Here is a 6,253-nt window from a genome sequence, read left to right as displayed (position 1 = left end):
TTTACTGTCACTTTTGATCAATTTAATTCATCCTTGCGAAATAAAAGTAAGTATTAATTTCTAATAGTTAACAAGTAGTATTTTTTTTTATTTTTTTTACAAATATTTAATTATTATTGAGAATATTCATTTATTTTGAATGACATTATTAAAATATTATGCAACAATAAATATACCTAACATCAATGAATGCTACATTATTGTCACATGACCTTATTACATGCATGTTTAATTCCGCGAGTAGCATCCAGTTGTAGTTTTGGAAATAAAACCGTTATTTTGCTTTTCAGATTCAGTTTAATGTAAAAAATGTCGTCACTTTTGGCAGTCAGATCAAATAATGAGCTCATCCAAATATTACATGGAAGGTTTCATTGCACACAGTATACATACAATATTATATGATGTTACTCCAAACATTTACAGTAATATTTTGGATTAAATAAAGTCATGCTCTAATTTGACAGCATACAGTATGTGGCATGCTAGAGCTTGTATATAGTATAAACTATTAGTATATTCCTTCTTTCATATATCCTGATGCTCTAATTTGCATAAAGGCAATTAACTTTCAAAAATAAAACCTGAAAATATTTGCTAATTTGTTTTTGCCGTATTGTTGCATTACTTATATTTGGTTGGGATCTTTTTTGAGCGAAAAGGGTCAAATATTTATTCTAATCTGAATCAAATATTTTTTAATTTGATACATTTTCTAATAAATGTAATACATTTATTTAAATAAATTTGAATCCAAATAAATATTTGTTTCTAATCTCAAGAAATTGTTCTGTCTTGTCCAAAACTGAAGGATTTTGTGTCTTTAAGTGACTAAACTGTTGCATGGAATTACTGAAAAAATGTTTGGCCCTGCTTTTGAGTACAATTATGCCCAAGAGCATAAACGTTTGTCTGTCTCCTGGTATATCCTGTATATATAAAAACCACACTAGAAACATTGACTCACTGTTCAGAGGCTTTGAGTGGGCACTAGTAGAGTGTAATGTGGGTGGACTGGTCCATCATACCTCTCTCCCCCAGGTTGCCCACAGCTTCACCTCTACTAATCAGAAGCTCTCATCATCACGGCAGAGCAGTTTCCAGGGAACTGGGTCAAACTGGCTTCACTCCAACATTCACTACTGAGTCTCCTTAGAAGCACTGCTGACTGGGGCTGCAGCTCAGAGCTATAGAAAAATCAATGCAGATCCATCTTTCACTCAGATTCCAAATCTCTGCCAAGCATATTCATAATTTTTCTTGCCTTTTCACCTTAAATACCTAGAATATTAACCATTTTTGAGTGCTTTACTTAAATGGACTGATTTTATTGTTTTTACTCCAAGGTTTACTCCAAAGTGATTTCAGCTTAGACAATTAGAAATTGCTCCATAAGGTTTTGCAGTAGTAGTAATAGTAATAAAAAATGATATATTAAAATATCATAAATATAATCAAATGTTTAACTTTACAGAATGTGGCATTATCACAATTTCAGGTTTTTTAACTACCTGGTCTCATGGCATAAACGTACCTCGGGGCACTTTTTAGCGAGACACGAAATACGTACCAATAAGTACATATCACTGCAGTTTCCAAAATAAATGAACACTAGAGGCAGTAAAACTCCGACACCTTTTGTTCCTTTTCACACGAATTAACAGTTTTGATTAATAAAGCGTAATTTTCGCACAATTACTTGAAGAATATAATGTTATGACTTCAAAACGATATTAATATGCTGGGAGATTTGAAAACTGATGCTTTTGAACGTTAGCATCGCACATATCCAGCTTCATATCTATGGGTTTTCATCGACGGTAGGTTTGTTCGGTAGCTCACGGAGTATGGAGACGTATATGAGAGGCGAGGAGTAGGGATGGGTAGATCGACACACGTTTCGAGTTTTTGACACACTAGTGCGTCGAAACAGTGTTCCGGAGCATTGCTTGAAATGAGGCTGTCACGTGACCTGTGAAAACTAAGCTTCGTTACCTCACTGACACGTCACGCTAGGCTCAAATACAAAGCGCGTTGATTGCACTGTCCCATACCCGCGATCCATTTAGTGCAAGGTTATAGTTATATCAGTCAGCATGCCTATATGTATGTAGTGTTTTTACGTGGTGTATCGTTGTTAATTTAGTACTACTATTAAAACATTGACATGCAAATGTCTGTTGACTGAATGAAAATTAAAACACCTTGCGGGCTCAACCACTGTTCCCAAAAAGGATAAAAGTCCTTCCTTAACCACAAACATTTTTGCTGCTTGTAAACGCAGCTCACATTGGCGAGAAAAATTATTGCAAAATATATTGAATGCAATAACTGCATTTGTATTTGTGGCGCGTTGATTGCACTGTCCCATACCCGCGATCCATTTAGTGCAAGGTTATAGTTATATCAGTCAGCATGCCTATATGTATGTAGTGTTTTTATGTGGTTTATCATTGTTAATTATAGTACTACTATTAAAAGCAATGACATGTGAATGTCTGTTGACTGAATGAAAATTAAAACACCTTGCGGGCTCAACCACTGTTCCCAAAAAGGATAAAAGTCCTTCCTTAACCAAAAACATTTTTGCTGCTTGTAAACGCCGTCCTCTGTTGTCAACAGCGCACATTGGCAAGAAAAATATATTATTGTAAAATATATTAAATGCAATAACTGCATTTGTATTTGTGCATTTGTGTTTTTTTAACAATGTGCATGTTTGTGTTCTTTTGTAAGAAAGACACAAAAATGGTGCAATGAAAAATGACGTAGGTCTAATTTATTGGCGTATTAAACATTCTATTTATGTGAAAAGACGCAAGTTTGATGCAAGTAAAAATGATGAAAATAAAGTCTTTATTGCCATTGTATTGTGCAAAATACAATACATTTGCGAAACTCTATCGCGGCACACACACATGCCGCCTTGCTATGACACATATGCTTATTAAATAGACAATTAAACCTTGCAATGAAATCCCAATGAACAAAACATCTAAATGATACAGTTGGTATAAGAATTTTTATTGACCACCAGATGGCGGGGTAGAGCACTGTGTCAAAAGCTTCGAAGCATCAACGCAGTTTGTTGTAAAAGCCTCACAGCTTCAAAAGCCTCGTTCGGCACATCACTAGCGAGAATCTCCGGTTTAACCACGGTTCGGTGTAACCACGGTTCGACAAAACAGTTCAAATCTGCATATAAGGAAGTTGAAATGGCACGGTTGCATCAACAAATGTGTTTTTATATCAGTTTTGCATTTGTTAACAACACTGTCGGGTAGGTTTACACTAGAGCATTAACTTTTAGTGACAGTCCACAGATATTTGAATTCTGAACCGCTGCAGTATGTACCAGAAGCAACATAAAAACACAGCAATACGTACCTATGTCAACGTAATAAAAACGTACCAGTGTTCACATATTGAACCCGTGTTTTAGTGACCACTCAGTGGACATTTCTCTTTGAAACTGCGGCGAAATGTGCAGTAAGGTACGTAAAAACGGTGTTGCACAAAAAGTACACAGAGGTACATATTTTTATGAGACCAGGTTGTTTTTTAAACACTGTCTGGAAAATGTATTATAATTTATTTCATTTATATTAACAGACAAGAGGCAAAAAATTAGAAGTATATATTTTCCAGGTAGCATTTTGCTAAATTACTTTGTTAGTTTGGTATCAGTAAGATGTTTTTTTTTTAAATACAAATTTGAATACTTTTATCCAGCAAGGACGCAATAAATTGCTCAAAAAAGTGTCAGTTAAAATGTTACAAAAGATTTCAAATAAATGCTGTTCCTTTGTTCTGTGTACATTTTCTATTCTTAAAAAAATCCTGAATAATAAATGTATGATGTATTTCAGTTCCTACAAAAATATTAAGCAGCGTAACTGTTTTCAACATTGATAATATTACATGTTTATTGCACAGCAAATCAGAATGATTTCTGAAGGATCATGTGACACTGAAGACTGGAGTAATGATGCTGAAAATTCAGCTTTGCGTCAAAGGAAAATCATATGTTTTAAAGTATATGTTATATGCAATATACATTTTCAGGATGTCAGTAGTCCTCCACAAGCCACTGCTGACATTAATGGTTGAGTGCAAATTAACTGTAGTGTCAGTTTAAGTAAGCAAAATGTGGACTTGGCTAGGAAAATAAGGCAAATTCTGATCTGAAACAGGGTCAGCATATGAGGAATATATATCACTGTTTTTTGTACTGCATGCTGAAATGCAGTAGGGATTTTGCTTCCTAACTGGAATAAATGAATCATCAAAATGGAGGGAGATTTGGCACAATGATGATAATTGCCTGTTCCCACGGATTAATCGGCACTTAATCTAGGCTAATCTCAAACCAGAGGCCTTTATACTGGGGCTGAGCACATCATTCACAAGCCTCTTGAACATGTGTCAAATACAGGACTATACTGTTAGATAAAATGCATCCACACTTTCTATTAAATTGAATTTCAGAAATCAAATACCCAAATTAAATCCAAATGAAACTTCATTTAAAAAAATCTATTGAAAAATTAAAGAAAAGTTAGTTAGCAAAAGTAAAGAACCCAGTATACTCAAGTAAAATCACAGAAATCTTTTCAGGTTTAATTCTTCACTCAATTCGACAAGGTCAGACACGAGTAAAAACATGAATCCACTGGAGTGCTGAATTCTTGTGATCCTTGTTATTAGAGGCTTTATTAAAGGCAGAGTAAGCGATTTCTGGTAGCCAATGTTGATATTTGAAATCCCCAAAACAAACACGCCCCTACCCCAAAAGGGTCTTGCCCCTATTTTGATAACTCCGCCCCACACATACGTACACAACCCAGGCAACGATTAGTTCTGTGAAACAAAGCAAAACTGAGCAGCGCGGCGCAACAAATCCCAACAGAAACTGCTGCCGGGTTATATTTATGACGTGCTGACACAAATTTCAAATGGTTTTCAACGGTCATTTGATCGCGTCCAGTGTAGGCAGACTTTAGCTGTTGTAGACACGGTGTTACTCACCTATCGATAAGAAACAAAGCAACCTCGGCGTCCGATCGCAGGCCTCCGCTCCTTGAGTTCTCTCCATCGCTGGAAAGCTGATCCGATATTTACACCGATTAGTTCTGTGAAACAAAGCAAAACTGAGCAGCGCGGCGCAACAAATCCCAACAGAAACTGCTGCTGGGTTATATTTATGACGTGCTGACACAAATTTCTAATGGTTTTCAACGGTCATTTGATCGCGTCCAGTGTAGGCAGACTTTAGCTGTTGTAGACACGGTGTTACTCACCTATCGATAAGAAACAAAGCAACCTCGGCGTCCGATCGCAGGCCTCCGCTCCTTGAGTTCTCTCCATCGCTGGAAAGCTGATCCGATATTTACACAGGTCCTACTTCTTGCCTTATCGTTCCGCAGACGTTTTCCCTCTTTTGTTTTTTATCCGCCATCTATATCTTTCTGTCGCTCAGCTCGGCTAATGTCTGTCCTGTGCACTGAACGCTCTCTCCTCCACATCACGAGTAGACATGCCCCTTATTGCTGATTGGCTATAAGTTTGTTTTGCTATTCGGCCCAAATCAGTTTTCTAAAGTGTTTTTGAAAAATCACATACCCTGCCTTTAATTGTCCTTTCTACACTGCAGTTAGTTTAGCTGTGTGTTCTTGAATCAATGACATCATACATTTGATGGCAACACATATTTTAATGCATTCAAAAACTGCCAAAACCTTTTGCATTCCTGTCAGTTTTGACCCGGTGGAAAGTGAGCTTATAAAATGGTCATAACTTAATATTTTTCAAATAAAATGACATTGTATCTGATGAATAACTTCTCACTAATGAGAGTGTAACGAATCAGCTCATAGGAAATATGAAAAGTGAGCTTATAAAATGGTCATAACTTAATATTTTTCAAATAAAATGACATTGTATCTGATGAATAACTTCTCACTAATGAGAGTGTAAGGAATCAGCTCATAGGAAATATGAATAATTAACCATAACTAGTTATAATTAATTATGAATATTTTAGATCCGCTGTAGATATTTAGCTGACCTCTCAGGGTCAACTGTCTTGTCAATTCTAAGAACGTTAGTTTCCTGGTTAAGGGAAATAACTTCCTTACTGTAAAATTCTACAAAAGCTTGTAGCATAAATCTGCATGATTAAGTGACTCCAGTTATAAGCAAACAATGAACCACGTCAAGTGTGATACAAGTAAGGTTTTATTAACTACATAAA

General features: G+C 35.8%; 1 protein-coding gene across 1 annotated transcript in view; it reads left to right on the top strand.

The window, feature by feature from the left end:
* The window catches only part of LOC107593846 (low-density lipoprotein receptor-related protein 8-like), a 109,365-nt gene that overhangs the window by 68,512 nt on the left and 34,600 nt on the right, over positions 1 to 6,253 (top strand). The window lies entirely within an intron of this gene.

Source organism: Sinocyclocheilus grahami, unplaced genomic scaffold (assembly GCF_001515645.1).
Source record: "Sinocyclocheilus grahami isolate Dianchi unplaced genomic scaffold, SAMN03320097.WGS_v1.1 scaffold176.1, whole genome shotgun sequence".
Lineage (NCBI taxonomy): Eukaryota > Metazoa > Chordata > Actinopteri > Cypriniformes > Cyprinidae > Sinocyclocheilus > Sinocyclocheilus grahami.
This window is presented reverse-complemented; position numbering and strand designations above follow the sequence as displayed.